This window comes from Coregonus lavaretus (genome assembly GCF_964263955.1).
Source record: "Coregonus lavaretus genome assembly, chromosome: 18".
Taxonomy (NCBI): Eukaryota; Metazoa; Chordata; class Actinopteri; order Salmoniformes; family Salmonidae; genus Coregonus; species Coregonus lavaretus.
In genome coordinates, this window is record NC_140005.1 from 13,032,405 (window position 1) to 13,053,742 (window position 21,338).

Sequence of the window (21,338 nt, forward strand, 5' to 3'; positions counted from 1 at the left end):
AGTTTGAGTTCCAGTTGATCTACTATCTCTTATCTCTGTATCAACGGTCTTTCGTGGCTCTTGTGGCAACTGCGCAACATGTGGCTGTTTTGAGCTTTTTCTCTACCCTAATGCTTCTGGGCTGAGGATTAATGTGTTAGCTTTGCAGAGGTTTTATTAATGAAAGAAGTCGCATCTTGAAGTGTTTCCGTATGACAGTTACTTGATGTGTAGGAAGCGGGGCCCTTGGAGTGCATCCAAGCACCCTGATTGGTTGGCATCAGCGGGTGATTGACAGGCCTGAAGGCCAATCAGATTGAGAGGGCCAGCCTTTTTTACACAGCAAGTTTTTTAAATACAAAAGAGTTAGGTCTGCTTAATAATTATTTTTTGCCAAGGAAAAAATATTGTGATGCTGGTATCATCACAGCCCTAATAACATTGTGGTTACGCAGCCTTACAGGAGCAGACCAGGGCGCAGCGCTGGCTCATGCATTCACACACCACTCTGCCATCAGCTTGATGCCCCTCCCCTCTCTGTCTGTCTGTTTTGATATGATCTGTTTGTCGTTATGTTTCTTGGTTCTGATTCGTTTGGAATAGCCTTGTTGCGTCTGTGTCTTGATGCTTCCAAATGACCCAAGCTGTCGACTGACTGCATCCAGAGTTGCCAAAAAATGGACAAGTCATTAACGTTGGTTTAATGATGAACCACAGTGATGAGGGCCTAACACCCATAACCAAACGCATGAGTGAGAGGCCGTCTGCTCTCAAACCTGAATGAAAACAGGCGTCACTTGAGTCTCCCTAAGCTTCTTCATGGGAGGAGCCAAATGCTGCATCCTTTTGTAGGGGAATATGCTAAGCTAGTTAGCATATGTAAAATCATTACCTGTTGCATGGAATGGTCCTTCCCCTTCCCTCCTCTGTATATTTCCTGTTTGGTGTACTGTCCGTTTATGTTTGTGTCCGTGGTTGGGAATGCCACAAGGCGTCATGGTGCACACTTTGACCCCCAATGATGTCACTTCCTGTCTTAGCACTAAGATCGAGAAGGAGAAGAAGGAGCATGCGCGGCAGCATGGCATGATCCGCACTGAGATCAGCGGGGCAGAGATAGCAGAGGAGATGGAGAAGGAGAGGAGGTTCTTCCAGCTGCAAATGTGTGAGGTGGGTAAGGAAAGTGGTGGAGCTCAGGCCTGGGTTGCCAGATTGGTGGAGCTCAGGCCTGGGTTGCCAGATAAGGTCAAGTACAGAGACGTAGTGGAGGGTTTGCTGACATTGTGAAATTCTGTCTCGCAGTATCTTCTTAAAGTGAATGAGATCAAGATCAAGAAAGGGGTGGACCTACTCCAGAATCTCATCAAATATTTCCATGCACAGTGCAAGTAAGTCCTGAACTCAGTGAAAGTTTGCATTTAACCAAATGTTCACCTCGTGGGGAAAACGGCTGATGTAGATTTGTCTCTCTCTCTTCAGTTTCTTTCAGGATGGGCTGAAGGCAGTAGACAACCTCAAACCCTCCATAGAGAAGCTAGCCACAGACTTACACACGGTGAGTTCCTCAAGACTACTGTTGACATCTTTATGGGTATGTAAGGACTTTCCTGTTGAATTCAACAAAAGTATTCTGTGTGACTCTGTAATCTTTGTATGACCCATGTGACCTTTGTATGACCTATGTATGACCTTTCTGTGACCTCTCCAGATAAAGCAGGCCCAGGACGAGGAGAGGAAGCAGCTCACTCAGCTACGGGACGTCCTCAAGTCAGCGCTACAGGTGGAGCAGAAGGAGGTAACACCCATAGACTGAGACAGCTCTAGGGCCCATAGCCTGTTTTAGCATGGGCAGCGCCACTGAGGACTTGCACCATTTTTAAGTAGTCAACAGGGAGTGACTTTACATTTACATTTTTGTCATTTAGCAGACGCTCTTATCCAGAGCGACTTACAGGAGCAATTAGGGTTAAGTGCCTTGCTGAAGGCACATCGACAGATTTTTCACCTAGTCGGCTCGGGGATTAGAACCAGCGACCTTTCGGTTACTGGCACAATGCTCTTAACCACTAAGCTACCTGCCGCCCCAGTGGGTTAAGGAAGGATCACATCATTCCATCCAGGTCATCAAAAGAGATCAGGCAATCAATTATACTCCTGAGCAATGTTCCCTCAAAGCTGCGCACAGTAGCCCGAGACTGCCGCGCGGCTCTCCTGGGACTGCAGCGCAGAAATATCAGCCCACAGAGAGATGCAGGAATTTGAACTTCACTCAACTTTCTAGAGCAGTGGTCACCAACCGGTCAATCGCGATCGACTGGTCGATCTCCAAGGCATTCCTAGTCGACGATAAAGCCTTTTGTTCCTTTTATTAATTTTTTTGCCTCTGGTTGTTTGCCGTAGGTGCACACGATTCAGCTGCCCTGCTCGTTAGGTAGGCAAACTGTTGCCATTTGAACATTTTACATTTACATTTTAGTCATTTAGCAGACGCTCTAATCCAGAGCGATTTACAATTAGTGAGTGCATACATTTTCATACTGAACCATTTAATGTGTCTGAAGGTACAAACTCTGCCTTCCCGGCGGGCCCAGAGAGCAAATCAAGTGTGCTATAGGCCTACCGCTGGCCAGTTTGGATGGCTCAGATGACCGTGTCTGCAGTAACATAGCTACAGCAAAGTTGATACTGTGAGATTTCAAAATGTTTAAAACCATGACTAGAGAGAGACTGTCAACGAATACAGCAAAGAGTGAGTTCATGCTTAAGTTCTTACTCAGCACTGTCAACACTTCGTATTCAACACTTTTGTAAGCCATAAAATGTGTGTTCTTCCTATTTCCACTCAGGGCTACAACAAGCACTTCTGCAGTAATGAATGAGTAGGAAAGTGTATCTATAGGCTTGCGTTGTTGTTATTATTAGCGGCTTGGGTCTTTTTTAATATCGAGGAATATTTCACTTTCTCTGTTCATAGGAGTAACAACATGAATTTGTGCGTGAGGCAGATTTCGCAATCAGTTGGAAGACGGTGTCCCTTTTTGGTCAGTGTCAGTTGGAAGACGGTGTCCCTTTTTGGTCAGTGTCAGTTGGAAGACGGTGTCCCTTTTTGGTCAGTGTCAGTTGGAAGACGGTGTCCCTTTTTGGTCAGTGTCAGTTGGAAGACGGTGTCCCTTTTTGGTCAGTGTCAGTTGGAAGACGGTGTCCCTTTTTGGTCAGTGTCAGTTGGAAGACGGTGTCCCCTTTTGGTCAGTGTCAGTTGAGATGTTGAGAGGAGGACCGTCAGTCTGCTGCTCTTCCCTCCTATTCTATTGCGTTGACACGCACCACTCAGCCCGTATTCTACACTGACCGATGCAGCATAAACCATCAGAGCTGCAGTAGGCCTATATGCAAATAGACCATTGCCATATATGGATCTGTGCCATTTACTTTGAACTGGACTGTGTTTACAGCAAGAGCGGTCGTGAGTAGATGCGCTTGTTTTGAGATCAAAGCGAGAGCTGCATGTAGCCACGTGTGCACATTTTGTTCAAATCCTTTGCTAGTTAGTGAGTTATAAGCCCAGTTATAGATCATTTGTAGTCAGCAAAGGGAGAATGATTGCTTCCAACAAGAGCACAAAGCGTATACATTTCTAGACATCTTTTAAAAGCGAGTCAGGTAAAGAGCTTTTCTTTTGTCTTAAAGGGGCAGTGTTGTATTTTGAGAAATGCTTGAATAAGCTAAGTAGTCAATAGGCAGATAGCATAATTTGTCTGATACTTTGTAATAATGGTATGGGAATAATAATGCATTTTATTTTTTAAAGTGGTTTCTTGCATCAAACAGCACAACGTTTTCAGTCACCTCCTTGTCTGAAGGACAAGTGGATAAACAGGTTAATGTCAAGCCCTGCATGTTTTTTAAAAAAGTATCATGGAATGTAGGCCTACATTGAACAACACACATTGGCTGCTACTGTAGGCTGAATGATAGAACAGCTATTTCCATGTTAAAATGTTATGGGATGCATTTTCTCCATAGTTTTTGATGATAGGCCACTCTGGTAGGCCTACATTATGATCAAATAGCTACAGTAGCCTGCATGGCCACTGTTAAAACTGTAATTTAAAGCGGGTACAGGCTCAGTGTTCACAGTAAACGTGTAAACGCGCGCTGGACGTTGCACCGAATTTTCACAACGTTCAAGTTTGCACTCAGCTGACCTGAAGTTTGCTCAGTGCCCACATTCTTTTGAGGGAACATTGCTCCTGAGCAAACATTCCATAGCTACAGGTGGCAGTAAATACAAACCTTGGCTTCATACCTGTTCAGACAACACACTCCAGGTGGCAGTATGCACCCTATCTGTTTGTTTAACGACTCATAGAAGTAGTAGAAGAAGAAATGGACTACTTCAAAATGGAGAAAGGCGCTGCCTATGCCGCCATTTTGGCACAGATGCAAAGAAGCCCCCTCTATCGACCTTTAATGGGAACACCCACCAATGACACACATACAGTACACACACATGGCAACCCTCTACTGGCCTAGTCATTTCACTGTCACAAGCCCAAGTTAGACCTACAATAATATAGCTGTCTGTATCTAATCTAATCTGCTTCATTCCTATCCTATTAGTGATGCATTTACATGTTCAAAATCCTGATATACATAACCAAAGCCCCCTTCACTCCCTGTCAACTTTAGCAAGCTAATTGAAAGAACCCATTAATGGTATATGGTGCACTCTTACGATGTGCTTTAATACTGTCTTTTACCGGATGCTTTTATCCAAAATGACTTTCAGTTGCCACATGTACTTATGTACTTCCTGGCTTTAGCTACTATGTGGAGAACTAGGCTACTGTCTGTTTTATCTCTATGTTCTCTTCTTTACTTCACTGCCTCCGCCTCTTTGTGAACCAAGTCTAGGAGAGTAAGTTTATCGTCTGCGCGCACTTTCTGTGCTTGTCTATCTATGGTTGTGGTGTTTTGTCAATCATTTTCAAAAGAGAGCGTTTGTGGGGGAAGAGATGGGCGGGGCAGGGCGGTTGGGGGGGGGGGATTTGAAACGCGGAGGTGCTATCTGTACTTATGAAATAGTTGTTTTCCTTTTTAATTGTTACACCTGAAGACGTTCCTTTAGAAGGCCTTTGCCCCTCCCCCTCTCGGTTTCCCTATACCACTTTCTGTGACGAGGGGATGTCACTAGTGCATGACCCCAGGGCTTTGCTTGTCTTATATGTACATATTGTAGCAGCATCTCAATAGTCTAAAGATGCTCCCCTTCCTTGTCTCCTCTCCTTCATCGGCACTAAAAGCAGTGGATGGGTGAAAGCAGATGCCCAGCCAGCATCCTGATCCGCCATATTGCTTTCTCCTATCCTGGAATTTTCAGATTAGAGCTGACAAAGGAGAGGTACAAGGAGAGGAAGCCACTGTAGACAATTGAGATGCACCCCACCCAAACTCACTGGCTGCTGTGTCTTGTGCCTTATGTTTGTGTGTGTGTGTGTGTGCCGGAATTGTTGAAGGAGTCCCAGGTTCGACAGAGCACCACCTACAGTTTGCACCAGCCTCAGGGCAACAAGGAGCACGGTACCGAGCGCTGTGGGAACCTCTACAAGAAGAGTGACGGGTCAGTTTCTCGCTTTCTTCTGTTAAACGTGTAGCATCTTCAAAAAACATTAAAAGAACCAAATGGCCAGACCAAACAAACAAACACACAAAGTTCCCTCAGGTAATTGTGATGGCATTTAGAGGCGAACGTGCATAAAAATGGCAGAATTCAAATATGAAATATGACTATCCACTGAGTTTTTAAACTACGGCGCGCGATATGGTTCAATGTGCCAATAATGTGCCAATTACCTCCCTTATTGCTGATACAGCGTATAAGGAAATCCATATTCCATGTTATTTTTATGGTTGAGCTTCTCCCCGGAGACATGAATACACTGCCCAGACTGTACACCATTACTTATGCATGTACATATTAATGAGCCATCACACTGGTGTGGTTGACGTTAATAATTCATTAGCCATGTCTGTTCGGTTACAATGTGGATTCATCCAGTGTGTCACACTGGAGCTGGGATGTTATGTCTGTGTGTGTCACAATATGTCGTGTGCCCCATCCCCCCCCCCCCCCAGGCTAAGGAAAGTGTGGCAGAAGAGAAAGTGTTCAGTAAAGAACGGATACCTTACCATATCACATGGGACGGTGAGTAATGTGCACACACACACACACACACACACACGGACACGGACACATACGCACAGAGGGCAAGACAACCTAGTCCTAGCCAGTTAGCATTAATTTAAAGTAGGCTAACGGCACTAGCCTGTTAGCCTACACTTCACCCGCCTGCTCTCTTAATGGAGATGAAGCACTCAATCTCACTCATTCTGTCAAACCAGACTGTTCACTGGTTATCAAACATCTCAGGCATCAGACATGCCCAACATGGAGCACTTTGGGTTAATTTAGCTAAAATGGTGGTGGCTTTAGTATTAGAATCACTCTAACACCTCAAAGAGTGTCATACACTACATGTCCAAAAGTATGTGGACACCTGCTCGTCGAACATCTCATTCCAAGATCATGGGCATTATTATGGAGTTGGTCCCCCCTTTGCTGCTATAACAGCCTCCACTCTTCTGGGAAGGCTTTCCACTAGATGTTGGAACATTGCTGCGGGGACTTGCTTCCATTCAGGCATAAGTGCATTAAAGAGGTCGGACACTGATGTTGGGCGATAGGGCCTGGCTCGCAGTCGGCGTTACAATTCATCCCAAAGGTGTTCGATGGGGTTGAGGTCAGGGCTCTGTGCAGGCCAGTCAAGTTCTTCCACACCGATCTCAACAAACCATTTCTGTATGGACCTCGCTTTGTGCAAGGGGGCATTGTCATGCTGAAACAGGAAAGGGCCTTCCCCAAACTGTTGCCACAAAGTTGGAAGCACAGAATCATCTAGAATGTCATTGTAGGCTATAGCGTTAAGATTTCTCTTCACTGGAACTAAGGGGCCTAGCCTGAACCATGAAAAATAGCCCCAGACCATTATTCCTCCTCCACCAAACTTTACATTTGGCACTATGCATTAGGGCAGGTAGCGTTTTCCTGGTGTCTGCCAAACCCAGATTAGTCCGTCGGACTGCCAGATGGTGAAGCATGATTCATCACTCCAGAGAATGCGTTTCCACTGCTCCAGAGTCCAATGAAGGCAAGCTTTACACCACTCTAGCCGACACTTGGCATTGCGCATGGTGTTCTTAGGCTTGTGTGCGGCTGCTCGGCCATGGAAACCCATTTCATGAAGCTCCCGACGAACAGTTATTGTGCTGGTGTTGCTTCCAGAGGCAGTTTGGAACTCTGTAGTGAGTGTTGCAACCGAGGACAGACAAATTTTACGCGCTTCAGCACTCGGCGGTCCCGTTCTGTGAGCTTGTGTGACCTGGCACTTCTCACCTAGACATTTCCACTTCACAATAACAGCACTTACAGGGCAGAAATTTGACGAACTGACTTGTTGGAAAGGTGGCATCTTATGACAGTGCCACGTTGAAAGTCACTGAGCTTTTCAGTAAGGCCATTCTACTGCCAATGTTTGTCTGTGGAGATTGCATGGCTGTGTGCTCGATTTTATACACCTGTCAGCAACGGGTGTGGCTGAAATATCTGAATCCACTCATTTGAAGGGGTGTCCGCATAATTTTGTATACAAGCACCAGGGTCTCACCGGTCTATTGATTTCCTCTACTCTGCTCCATTCCCTCCATTACACTAGATTTACTCTCTCGCTCTCTCTCTCTCTCACTTCATTGCCGTCTTACGCCATCTTCCTCTCTCCCTCTCTCTCTTTCTCTCTCTCTATCCCTCTCTCTCTCTCTCTCTCCCTCTCTCTCCCTCTCTCTCTCATATCGCCGTCTCACTCCATCTTCCTCTCTCTTGCTTTCTCTCTCTTGCTCTCACTTCATCGCCGTCTCGCTCCATCTTCCTCTCTTTGTTTTATCTTCCTCTCTCTCTCTCTCTCTCTCTCTCACTCTCTCTCGCTCCCCCTATTTCAAAAGGCACACATACACAAACACACCACACTTTCTCCCTCTCTCTCTCTACCTCTTTCTCTTCCTCCATCCAACCCATTTTGACATTTACATTTTAGTCATTTAGCAGATACTTTTATCCAAAGCGACTTACATTAGTGAGTGCATATATTTTCATACTTCTTTTCGTACTGGTCCCCCATGGGTATCAAACCCACAGCCCTTCTCTCCATGGCCAGCCAGCTGTGTGTAGAGGTTGAGGGAGGGAAAGCAATCAGGGCTGGTTTTGAAGCACCCTGAGCACAAACCGTGGCCTGGTTTCATCCACCACTGCAGAGCAGAACACCACAGTAAAGGAGCTAGTCCTCAGCAGACAGGCCCATGCTAACAGACCTTAACACAGGGGGGGAAATAGTCCTTATGAAAACTGCGTAAGAGAGCCTCTATGTTATGTTGTAATAACTAAGGGGGAAGAGCAAGATAGTGTTATGTTGTAATAACTAAGGGGGAGGTAGTGTTATGTTGTAATAACTAAGGGGGAGGGCAATGTGGTGTTATGTTGTAATAACTAAGGGGGGAGGTAGTGTTATGTTTTAATAACTAAGGGGGGAGGGCAATGTGGTGTTATGTTGTAATAACTAAGGGGGGAGGGCAATATGGTGTTATGTTGTAATAACTAAGGGGGGAGGGCAATGTGGTGTTATGTTGTAATAACTAAGGGGGGAGGGCAATGTGGTGTTATGTTGTAATAACTAAGGGGGGAGGTAGTGTTATGTTGTAATAACTAAGGGGGGAGGTAGTGTTATGTTGTAATAACTAAGAGGGGAGGGCAATGTGGTGTTATGTTGTAATAACTAAGGGGGGAGGGCAATATGGTGTTATGTTGTAATAACTAAGGGGGGAGGTAGTGTTATGTTGTAATAACTAAGGGGGGAGGGCAATGTGGTGTTATGTTGTAATAACTAAGGGGGGAGGGCAATGTGGTGTTATGTTGTAATAACTAAGGGGGGAGGGCAATGTGGTGTTATGTTGTAATAACTAAGGGGGGAGGGCAATGTGGTGTTATGTTGTAATAACTAAGGGGGAGGGCAATATGGTGTTATGTTGTAATAACTAAGGGGGGAGGTAGTGTTATGTTGTAATAACTAAGGGGGGAGGTAGTGTTATGTTTTAATAACTAAGGGGGGAGGTAGTGTTATGTTTTAATAACTAAGGGGGGAGGTAGTGTTATGTTGTAATAACTAAGGGGGGAGGGCAATATGGTGTTATGTTGTAATAACTAAGGGGGGAGGTAGTGTTATGTTGTAATAACTAAGGGGGGAGGGCAATGTGGTGTTATGTTGTAATAACTAAGGGGGGAGGGCAATGTGGTGTTATGTTGTAATAACTAAGGGGGGAGGTAGTGTTATGTTGTAATAACTAAGGGGGGAGATAGTGTTATGTTGTAATAACTAAGGGGGGAGGGCAATATAGTGTTATGTTGTAATAACTAAGGGGGAGGTAGTGTTATGTTGTAATAACTAAGGGGGGAGGGCAATGTGGTGTTATGTTGTAATAACTAAGGGGGGAGGTAGTGTTATGTTTTAATAACTAAGGGGGGAGATAGTGTTATGTTGTAATAACTAAGGGGGGAGGGCAATATAGTGTTATGTTGTAATAACTAAGGGGGAGGTAGTGTTATGTTTTAATAACTAAGGGGGGAGGGCAATATGGTGTTATGTTGTAATAACTAAGGGGGGAGGGCAATGTGGTGTTATGTTGTAATAACTAAGGGGGGAGGGCAATATGGTGTTATGTTGTAATAACTAAGGGGGGAGGGCAATGTGGTGTTATGTTGTAATAACTAAGGGGGAGGTAGTGTTATGTTTTAATAACTAAGGGGGGAGGGCAATATGGTGTTATGTTGTAATAACTAAGGGGGGAGGGCAATGTGGTGTTATGTTGTAATAACTAAGGGGGGAGGGCAATGTGGTGTTATGTTGTAATAACTAAGGGGGAGGGCAATATGGTGTTATGTTGTAATAACTAAGGGGGGAGGTAGTGTTATGTTGTAATAACTAAGGGGGGAGGTAGTGTTATGTTGTAATAACTAAGGGGGGAGGTAGTGTTATGTTGTAATAACTAAGGGGGGAGGTAGTGTTATGTTGTAATAACTAAGGGGGGAGGTAGTGTTATGTTGTAATAACTAAGGGGGGAGGGCAATGTGGTGTTATGTTGTAATAACTAAGGGGGAGGTAGTGTTATGTTGTAATAACTAAGGGGGGAGGTAGTGTTATGTTGTAATAACTAAGGGGGGAGGTAGTGTTATGTTGTAATAACTAAGGGGGGAGGTAGTGTTATGTTGTAATAACTAAGGGGGGAGGGCAATGTGGTGTTATGTTGTAATAACTAAGGGGGGAGGTAGTGTTATGTTGTAATAACTAAGGGGGGAGGTAGTGTTATGTTGTAATAACTAAGGGGGGAGGGCAATGTGGTGTTATGTTGTAATAACTAAGGGGGGAGGGCAATGTGGTGTTATGTTGTAATAACTAAGGGGGGAGGGCAATGTGGTGTTATGTTGTAATAACTAAGGGGGGAGGGCAATGTGGTGTTATGTTGTAATAACTAAGGGGGGAGGGCAATATGGTGTTATGTTGTAATAACTAAGGGGGGAGGGCAATGTGGTGTTATGTTGTAATAACTAAGGGGGGAGGGCAATGTGGTGTTATGTTGTAATAACTAAGGGGGGAGGGCAATGTGGTGTTATGTTGTAATAACTAAGGGGGGAGGGCAATGTGGTGTTATGTTGTAATAACTAAGGGGGGAGGGCAATGTGGTGTTATGTTGTAATAACTAAGGGGGAGGTAGTGTTATGTTGTAATAACTAAGGGGGGAGGGCAATGTGGTGTTATGTTGTAATAACTAAGGGGGAGGGCAATGTGGTGTTATGTTGTAATAACTAAGGGGGGAGGGCAATATGGTGTTATGTTGTAATAACTAAGGGGGGAGGGCAATGTGGTGTTATGTTGTAATAACTAAGGGGGGAGGGCAATGTGGTGTTATGTTGTAATAACTAAGGGGGGAGGGCAATGTGGTGTTATGTTGTAATAACTAAGGGGGAGGTAGTGTTATGTTGTAATAACTAAGGGGGGAGGGCAATGTGGTGTTATGTTGTAATAACTAAGGGGGAGGGCAATGTGGTGTTATGTTGTAATAACTAAGGGGGAGGTAGTGTTATGTTGTAATAACTAAGGGGGGAGGGCAATATGGTGTTATGTTGTAATAACTAAGGGGGGAGATAGTGTTATGTTGTAATAACTAAGGGGGGAGGTAGTGTTATGTTGTAATAACTAAGGGGGGAGGGCAATGTGGTTTTATGTTGTAATAACTAAGGGGGGAGGTAGTGTTATGTTGTAATAACTAAGGGGGAGGGCAATATGGTGTTATGTTGTAATAACTAAGGGGGGAGATAGTGTTATGTTGTAATAACTAAGGGGGGAGGTAGTGTTATGTTGTAATAACTAAGGGGGGAGGGCAATATGGTGTTATGTTGTAATAACTAAGGGGGGAGGGCAATATGGTGTTATGTTGTAATAACTAAGGGGGAGGGCAATGTGGTGTTATGTTGTAATAACTAAGGGGGGAGGTAGTGTTATGTTGTAATAACTAAGGGGGAGGGCAATATGGTGTTATGTTGTAATAACTAAGGGGGGAGATAGTGTTATGTTGTAATAACTAAGGGGGGAGGTAGTGTTATGTTGTAATAACTAAGGGGGGAGGGCAATATGGTGTTATGTTGTAATAACTAAGGGGGGAGGGCAATATGGTGTTATGTTGTAATAACTAAGGGGGAGGGCAATGTGGTGTTATGTTGTAATAACTAAGGGGGGAGGTAGTGTTATGTTGTAATAACTAAGGGGGGAGGGCAATATGGTGTTATGTTGTAATAACTAAGGGGGGAGATAGTGTTATGTTGTAATAACTAAGGGGGGAGGTAGTGTTATGTTGTAATAACTAAGGGGGGAGGGCAATGTGGTGTTATGTTGTAATAACTAAGGGGGGAGGTAGTGTTATGTTGTAATAACTAAGGGGGAGGGCAATATGGTGTTATGTTGTAATAACTAAGGGGGGAGATAGTGTTATGTTGTAATAACTAAGGGGGGAGGTAGTGTTATGTTGTAATAACTAAGGGGGGAGGGCAATATGGTGTTATGTTGTAATAACTAAGGGGGGAGGGCAATATGGTGTTATGTTGTAATAACTAAGGGGGGAGGGCAATGTGGTGTTATGTTGTAATAACTAAGGGGGGAGGGCAATGTGGTGTTATGTTGTAATAACTAAGGGGGGAGGGCAATGTGGTGTTATGTTGTAATAACTAAGGGGGGAGGGCAATGTGGTGTTATGTTGTAATAACTAAGGGGGGAGGGCAATGTGGTGTTATGTTGTAATAACTAAGGGGGAGGGCAATGTGGTGTTATGTTGTAATAACTAAGGGGGGAGGGCAATGTGGTGTTATGTTGTAATAACTAAGGGGGAGGTAGTGTTATGTTGTAATAACTAAGGGGGGAGGGCAATGTGGTGTTATGTTGTAATAACTAAGGGGGGAGGGCAATGTGGTGTTATGTTGTAATAACTAAGGGGGGAGGGCAATGTGGTGTTATGTTGTAATAACTAAGGGGGGAGGGCAATATGGTGTTATGTTGTAATAACTAAGGGGGGAGGTAGTGTTATGTTGTAATAACTAAGGGGGGAGGGCAATGTGGTGTTATGTTGTAATAACTAAGGGGGGAGGGCAATGTGGTGTTATGTTGTAATAACTAAGGGGGAGGTAGTGTTATGTTGTAATAACTAAGGGGGGAGATAGTGTTATGTTGTAATAACTAAGGGGGGAGGGCAATATAGTGTTATGTTGTAATAACTAAGGGGGGAGGTAGTGTTATGTTGTAATAACTAAGGGGGGAGGGCAATGTGGTGTTATGTTGTAATAACTAAGGGGGGAGGGCAATGTGGTGTTATGTTGTAATAACTAAGGGGGGAGGTAGTGTTATGTTTTAATAACTAAGGGGGAGGTAGTGTTATGTTGTAATAACTAAGGGGGGAGGTAGTGTTATGTTTTAATAACTAAGGGGGGAGGTAGTGTTATGTTGTAATAACTAAGGGGGGAGATAGTGTTATGTTGTAATAACTAAGGGGGGAGGTAGTGTTATGTTGTAATAACTAAGGGGGGAGGGCAATGTGGTGTTATGTTGTAATAACTAAGGGGGGAGGTAGTGTTATGTTGTAATAACTAAGGGGGGAGGGCAATGTGGTGTTATGTTGTAATAACTAAGGGGGGAGGGCAATGTGGTGTTATGTTGTAATAACTAAGGGGGGAGGTAGTGTTATGTTTTAATAACTAAGGGGGGAGATAGTGTTATGTTGTAATAACTAAGGGGGGAGGGCAATATAGTGTTATGTTGTAATAACTAAGGGGGAGGGCAATGTGGTGTTATGTTGTAATAACTAAGGGGGGAGGTAGTGTTATGTTGTAATAACTAAGAGGGGAGGGCAATGTGGTGTTATGTTGTAATAACTAAGGGGGGAGGTAGTGTTATGTTGTAATAACTAAGGGGGGAGATAGTGTTATGTTGTAATAACTAAGGGGGGAGGGCAATATAGTGTTATGTTGTAATAACTAAGGGGGAGGGCAATGTGGTGTTATGTTGTAATAACTAAGGGGGGAGGTAGTGTTATGTTGTAATAACTAAGGGGGGAGATAGTGTTATGTTGTAATAACTAAGGGGGGAGGGCAATATGGTGTTATGTTGTAATAACTAAGGGGGAGGGCAATGTGGTGTTATGTTGTAATAACTAAGGGGGGAGGTAGTGTTATGTTGTAATAACTAAGAGGGGAGGGCAATGTGGTGTTATGTTGTAATAACTAAGGGGGGAGGTAGTGTTATGTTGTAATAACTAAGGGGGGAGATAGTGTTATGTTGTAATAACTAAGGGGGGAGGGCAATATAGTGTTATGTTGTAATAACTAAGGGGGAGGTAGTGTTATGTTTTAATAACTAAGGGGGGAGATAGTGTTATGTTGTAATAACTAAGGGGGGAGGGCAATGTGGTGTTATGTTGTAATAACTAAGGGGGGAGGTAGTGTTATGTTTTAATAACTAAGGGGGGAGATAGTGTTATGTTGTAATAACTAAGGGGGGAGGGCAATATAGTGTTATGTTGTAATAACTAAGGGGGGAGGTAGTGTTATGTTGTAATAACTAAGGGGGAGGTAGTGTTATGTTGTAATAACTAAGGGGGAGGTAGTGTTATGTTGTAATAACTAAGGGGGGAGGTAGTGTTATGTTGTAATAACTAAGGGGGAGGTAGTGTTATGTTGTAATAACTAAGGGGGAGGTAGTGTTATGTTGTAATAACTAAGGGGGGAGGTAGTGTTATGTTGTAATAACTAAGGGGGGAGGTAGTGTTATGTTGTAATAACTAAGGGGGGAGGTAGTGTTATGTTGTAATAACTAAGGGGGGAGATAGTGTTATGTTGTAATAACTAAGGGGGGAGGTAGTGTTATGTTGCGATAACTAAGGGGGGAGGTAGTGTTATGTTGTAATAACTAAGGGGGGAGGTAGTGTTATGTTGTGATAACTAAGGGGGAGGTAGTGTTATGTTGTGATAACTAAGGGGGAGGTAGTGTTATGTTGTAATAACTAAGGGGGGAGGTAGTGTTATGTTGTAATAACTAAGGGGGGGAGGTAGTGTTAAGGGGGAATGGGGATGTCGCTGTGCTGATTGGGTAAATTGACACTGGGTGAAGCTTTGTTACATTGCTAGTCCTAACAGGTATCTCTGCTGTGGTACGGCAGGGTGTAGTTTCATTCATGCTTTGTGTTTGCTGATTCTGATGTTCTTCTTTCCTGCCTCTACCCCCCCCCCACCCCTCCTCTTCAGGCGAACCGACCGCCAGCCAAACTCAACCTCCTCACCTGCCAGGTGAAACACAACCCAGAGGAGAAGAAGAGCTTTGACCTCATCTCACGTAGGTTTACTCTGCCTTTTACCCCCTCTTCTTTTCTCTTCTCCCCCTCCCTCTGTGTCTAATAGAAATTCCTCTACAAGTGGACCTTGCTGTGTTCTCAGAGGGTCTGCCATGCACACTGCAGTACCTCAACTTGTGTTCTCAGAGGGCCTGCCCTGCACGCTGCGGTACCTCACCTTGTGGTGTTCTCAGAGGGCCTGCACGCTGCGGTACCTCACCTTGTTCTGTTCTCAGAGGGCCTGCACGCTGCGGTACCTCACCTTGTTGTGTTCTCAGAGGGCCTGCACGCTGCGGTACCTCACCTTGTTGTGTTCTCAGAGGGCCTGCACGCTGCGGTACATTACCTTGTGGTGTTCTCAGAGGGCCTGCACGCTGCGGTACCTCACCTTGTTGTGTTCTCAGAGGGCCTGCACGCTGCGGTACCTCACCTTGTTGTGTTCTCAGAGGGCCTGCACGCTGCGGTACCTTACCTTGTTGTGTTCTCAGAGGGCCTGCACGCTGCGGTACCTCACCTTGTGGTGTTCTCAGAGGGCCTGCACGCTGCGGTACCTCACCTTGTGGTGTTCTCAGAGGGCCTGCACGCTGCGGTACCTCACCTTGTTGTGTTCTCAGAGGGCCTGCACGCTGCGGTACCTCACCTTGTGGTGTTCTCAGAGGGCCTGCACGCTGCGGTACCTCACCTTGTGGTGTTCTCAGAGGGCCTGCACGCTGCGGTACCTCACCTTGTGGTGTTCTTAAAGGGCCTGCACGCTGCGGTACCTCACCTTGTTGTGTTCTCAGAGGGCCTGCACGCTGCGGTACCTCACCTTGTGGTGTTCTCAGAGGGCCTGCACGCTGCGGTACCTCACCTTGTGGTGTTCTTAAAGGGCCTGCACGCTGCGGTACCTCACCTTGTGGTGTTCTCAGAGGGCCTGCACGCTGCAGTACCTCACCTGTAAATCTGATAAAGGAAATGCAGAACAAGGAGGGATGCTGTGTTGGAAAGAATGACAGCGCTCGTTATTGAGTAGAGAGAAAACTACTGCAGAGAAACAAGGGCAGGGAGGAGACTCACAGAAAAAGGCTAAGTGGTCCATAGGGCTCTATATGGAAAGGAGTTGTGAATAGTTGAATCGCTGTATGAGTTATATTCAGGGAAGAATCAATACTTTGTGCCTCTCTGAATCTGCAGCCTAATAAGAATTTCATCCTCGTTCATTTGTTCATTGTATCCTCACGTAATCTCATGTAACCACGTAATCTCATGTGACTATGGGGCGGCAGGTAGCTTAGTGGTTAAGAGCGTTGTGCCAGTAACTGAAAGGTCGCTGGTTCTAATCCCAGAGCCGACTAGGTGAAAAATCTGTCGATGTGCCCTTGAGCAAGGCACTTAACCCTAATTGCTCATGTAAGTCGCTCTGGATAAGAGCGTCTGCTAAATGACTAAAATGTAAATGTAAATGTAACCAAGGGAGATGGAGCTAAAGTAGTGTAGAGAGAGAGAGAGAGAAGTCAGGTTGGAGAAGAATTGGAGAGTACACAATAGGACTTTCACAAGTTTTATTATTTCTGTGTGCAGTGCATTACAATGGGACGTTTGGTAAACTAACCTCTGTCTTGCATAGATTCCACATGACTTCCAATCCCAAACTCTGTGTCCTCGTAAATTGTCCTATTGGTTGCTGTGTTACTTCTAGGTCTTTTACTGGACAGTACTGTATGTAGTTGACAGCCATGAAAGAGTTTCTTGTTTCTTATTTAGCCCTGGTACACACACAGGCTTGTCAGCAGGGTGCTATGATGGGCTCTTAAGGGAATTGCTCTGTGTTCTTACCTTTTCTTGTTTCACTATGTCTCTGACCCAGCCACCACTATCTCTCTCTCTCTCTCTCTCTCTCTCTCTCTCTCTCTCTCTCTCTCTCTCTCTCTCTCTCTCTTTCTCTTTCTCTCTCTTTCTCTCTCTCTCTCTCTCTCTCTCTCTCTCTCTCTCTCTCTCTCTCTCTCTCTCTCTCTCTCTCTCTCTCTCTCTCTCTCTCTCTCTCTCTCTCTCTCTCTCTCTCTCTCTCTCTCTCTCTCTCTCTCTTTCTCTTTCTTTCTTTCTCTTTCTTAGATGACAGAACGTATCACTTTCAGACCGAGGATGACCCAGAATGTCAGATGTAAGTGTGTGTTCCTTCCTTTTGTGAAGTGTGTGTCCTGTTATCCCTGATGCAATTTTCCACACAGGTTTCCATCTTGTCAGACCCTGTCCTCACTCCATCTTTCAAAACACAGGTTTCCATCTGTCGGACCCTGTCCTCACCCATCTCTCCACACAGGTTTCCATCTTGTCAGACCCTGTCCTCACCCCATCTCTCCAAACACAGGTTTCCATCTTGTCAGACCCTGTCCTCACCCATCCTCTCCAAACACAGGTTTTCCATCTTGTCGGTCGTGTGGGGGTGGGGGGGGGGGATGCACGTGTGGTGTCCTGTTTGTCCCCATACCTCTTCTCACACAGTTAACCCACCCTCTCACCCTATGTTGACCCTGTCCTCACCCCATCTTTACACACACACTCTCACAAAACACTCTCTCACACTCTCACACTCACACACTCCCCCTCCACCTGTGTGGTGTGTGTTTTCAGGCTGGATCTCTGTGCTGCAGATCAGTAAGGAGGAAGCGTTGAATAATGCCTTTAAGGGAGACCAGCAACGTTGGGGAGAACAAACATCTGTCAGGAGCTGACCAAGGCCATCCTGGGTGAGGTTAAGAGGGATGACCGGCAACGACGTCTGCTGCGACTGCAGAGCGCCCAGTGAGTGACCGGGAGTAACACACGTTAATACATGCACACACATACACACATATACACACACATGCATGTACATTGGATATACACACACACACACACACAAACTCAAATAGTTTTAGTGCACAATACCACCTGTGTTTAATTCATCATACATGTTGTGCATTTATAAAGGCTGTAATAAGGAGCCATGAGCTATTATAAATAGTTATAGCAAGTGTTATTTAAAGTGCTAGAGGTGACTTTAATTAAATAATTAATTATACAGGTTATTCACAGACACTGTACCAAAGTATTCAGGTCAAGTGTATTGAACAACACCATGCAGTCACTTTACACTGACATTTGTAGGGAATGAGGAATGCCCATGAGCTGTTATTTAAGGTTGACTGCAGCCGTCGTTAACCTGTATCAAAAATAGCTCTCCCCTCAGAGCACATGAAGGTAGTTCCTACCAAGGACAATGTGACCTACTTACCTGTTACCTCTCTCTCTCTCTTCCTCTCATCTCCCTCCCCCGCTCTGACTCTCTCTCCCTCTCCGTCCATCTCCCCCTCTCCGTCCCTCTCCCCCTCTCTCGCTCTCTCTCTCCTTGTCTCACTCCCCCTTCCTCCCAGATCCCACGTGGGCTCTCCACTAACCTGGGCATCCTGACGTGTATAGAGTGTTTCTGGGATCCACAGGGAGCTGGGAGTCCACTACTCCAGGATCCAGTCCCTCACACTGGACGTCCTCAGCACCCCGAACTCTTGGTAAGAAGAATAACAGTTATAGCATGATAGCATCACATTTTCACATTTTCAAGTCTCCGTAGTGCTTTGCTCTGCATTGTCTGGGTGTAACTCTGCTATTCCACCGCTAATGGCTAGTAGCACCCAATCTGGCTGATGCACTGCAGCCATTTTGAGCCAGATCCTCCCTCCACACATCAGCTATTTGTCCAGTTCACATTATGGCAATTGAAGTGCTGTGACACTGGGAGGTTAGGTTCCAGTCGTGTTGGAAAGTTCAAATCATTTACACACAGGTGACTCATAAAGTGCTACCAAAACACATCCGCTTAGGTTAATTAGCAAAACCTCCTATTGGAAAACAACAGCTAGCCCAGCACACATTGCTAAGTGAAAGTTCTCTCACAGTGCAGCTGATTTTACTGCCTGGTAGGAGAGCACGAAGGGATATCAACACCCTTGGCCTGATTCTACTGAACTCTCCTTCCTCTGCTGCGCTCACTGGGATAGATAGACCTTACAGGATAACAGAGTCCTTGAGCTGCTTCCACTTTGCATATTTCACATTTTTATCTGGCTTTCTAATATCAATTTGGTGCAATTTATTGCCAATGAATAATTTGGGGCTAAAGTGTTTTTGTCGCTAATTCAAGATGATTGCCCTCGGTAAGACGCCAGTGTTTCACTTTATTGGGCCCACAAGGAAGATGGTGGACGCATGCAGTGTTCCCCTTCATACACACACACGCTTGCACACGCACACACACGCACTCCATTGATTAAGCATTTGTGAAGCGGCAGAGCAGAGAAATGGAGCTTGGGATAAATATATACAGTAAGAACTGTAATAACCCTCCAATAGGAGGCTAATTTGCACTTTATGACCTCTGTCGCTCTGGTAAGCTCTAAAACTGGTGTGTGTGTGCGTTTGGGTGTGTGTGTGTGTTTTATCATGGATGAGGCCAAGAACGTGGGAATGCAGGGCAATAACGAGATCATGGGAGCTTGTCCTATCTGTGGAGACGTGGTCAAACCCAACCTGCCAGTGACATGTAAGTTCCCTGTCTCTGTTTTTCTCCATCCTCCTAGTTCTCATAGTTTTTTCTCTGGCTCTTTCCTCACACACATACACACTATCCTCTCCTTCTCTCATCAGTCTTTTTTCTGTCTGTATCCCTCTCTTCCTCCATTCTTTTCTCCTCTCTCTCTCTCCCATCTCCACTTCCCACCACCTCTCCATCTTTCTCTGTAATCCCTCTTCTGGCTGGTGAGAGGTTTTGAGCCCCCAGCCCACTCCTTAGGATGCCATTCAATAGCCCTCCCAATAGCCCTCCAGACCTCCCAGTGAAAGTGACTGGTAGGAGCAGACTTGACCTTACAGTGACCTATTGGAAACATGTCACCACAGAGACACTCATAACATTTATTAGGATGGAAGCAATCAGGAAGGGATCCCTAACTGAAAACATTTTCATTCAATAAGCCTTAGAAAATATGCAATCTGTTGTTGTGTACACAGCTTAGTGTATGTACAACTCAAGTAAAATTGAGCGCCCACATAAGAAACGTAATTTATCCCTCTTTAGATTAATGAGTTCTAAACACTCAAAAATGTGTACCACTTAGTATAAAGTCTTTCTCCCTCTGTACAGGCAAAGTCCGTAAGGACTTCACAGCCAAGTACACAGAGAAGCGTTTCGCCAGAAGGAAGTGTCCAGACGGGGCATCCAAGCTGCACACGCTCTGTGACGCAGTCAAAGCCCGGGACATCTTCTCTCTGATCCAGGTGTATGCTGAGGGAGTGGACCTGATGGAGCCCATCCCCCTGGCCAACGGACACGTGAGTCTACATGTCCTTCATAACACACCAATACCCCTGTCACACTAGCGTGCTGGCGCGGATGTTTTCTTTTCGGACATTGTCCTTTCCAGGCCATCACAGTATGTCTCGGCTCGGCAGTGTGACTCAATCCCAACTGTAAACCAACCAATTGTTTTGCTTGGATAGGGAGGGGTGGTTTTGTGCATTAACATTTTATCTGTCCAGGTGCTCTCAACTATCACAGCTGTAGTGGAATTCAAATGGCGGTATTTTGGTTAGTTCTCTTCTATGGGCTGTGAAAAACGACTTCTCCTGGCAGTGTAAATGCGTTGTATAATAGATTAATGATCACTCAGTACAAACATCTGGCTCACATTCAGGGTTACTACTGCTACTACTGCCAATAGCAAAGCAGACTATCAAAAGTATATGTGCACATTTTGATCAAAGTCCCAGTGGTTCTGTGATGTGTCAGCTCCTCCATTTTGGCTCTGGTGCCTGTTGTGTCCCTGAGGTCTCAACACGGCCATTTTGGATCTTGTGTGTGTGGTTGCAGGAACAAGGTGAAACGGCCCTTCACCTAGCGGTCAGACTAGTGGACAGGACCTCGCTCCATATCGTCGACTTCCTCACTCAAAACAGGTAAGGGAATAAAAGGAAACGTCAATGAGCGATTTGTAGAAACATGACTTGTCATTTGGCCATACATAACCATGTCATGACAAGTATGAGATTCATAACAGCTAATGTTAGCTTATTTTATTCACTTTTATTAATTCAGGGGAGCCCAATTGAGACCAGAGTCTCGTTTTCAATGATGCCCTGAGGACATAAAATATAAAATAGATAGAATAACAAGTACATTACATTAGAAAATCACAAACATCACAGCCATCATAAACACGTTTTTTAATTCATTCATTTAAAGCTATTGTACACCTCGGTGAACTCCTTTGTCATCAGGGTTTTAAACTGCCCTAGTGGCACCAGGGAATCCA

The 21,338-nt window shown here is 45.1% G+C and overlaps 1 pseudogene across 1 annotated transcript in view; it reads left to right on the forward strand.

Moving 5' to 3' along the window:
* The window catches only part of LOC311146056 (arf-GAP with SH3 domain, ANK repeat and PH domain-containing protein 2-like), a 121,331-nt pseudogene that overhangs the window by 82,749 nt on the left and 17,244 nt on the right, over positions 1-21,338 (forward strand). The window contains exons 6-18 of the transcript XR_014615587.1: positions 1,020-1,149; positions 1,282-1,367; positions 1,459-1,534; positions 1,688-1,774; positions 5,496-5,599; positions 6,115-6,184; positions 14,927-15,014; positions 17,104-17,152; positions 17,623-17,793; positions 18,405-18,539; positions 19,480-19,570; positions 20,171-20,358; positions 20,897-20,982. The product of XR_014615587.1 is annotated as an arf-GAP with SH3 domain, ANK repeat and PH domain-containing protein 2-like (transcript). The remainder of the gene's footprint in view (positions 1-1,019; positions 1,150-1,281; positions 1,368-1,458; positions 1,535-1,687; positions 1,775-5,495; positions 5,600-6,114; positions 6,185-14,926; positions 15,015-17,103; positions 17,153-17,622; positions 17,794-18,404; positions 18,540-19,479; positions 19,571-20,170; positions 20,359-20,896; positions 20,983-21,338) is intronic.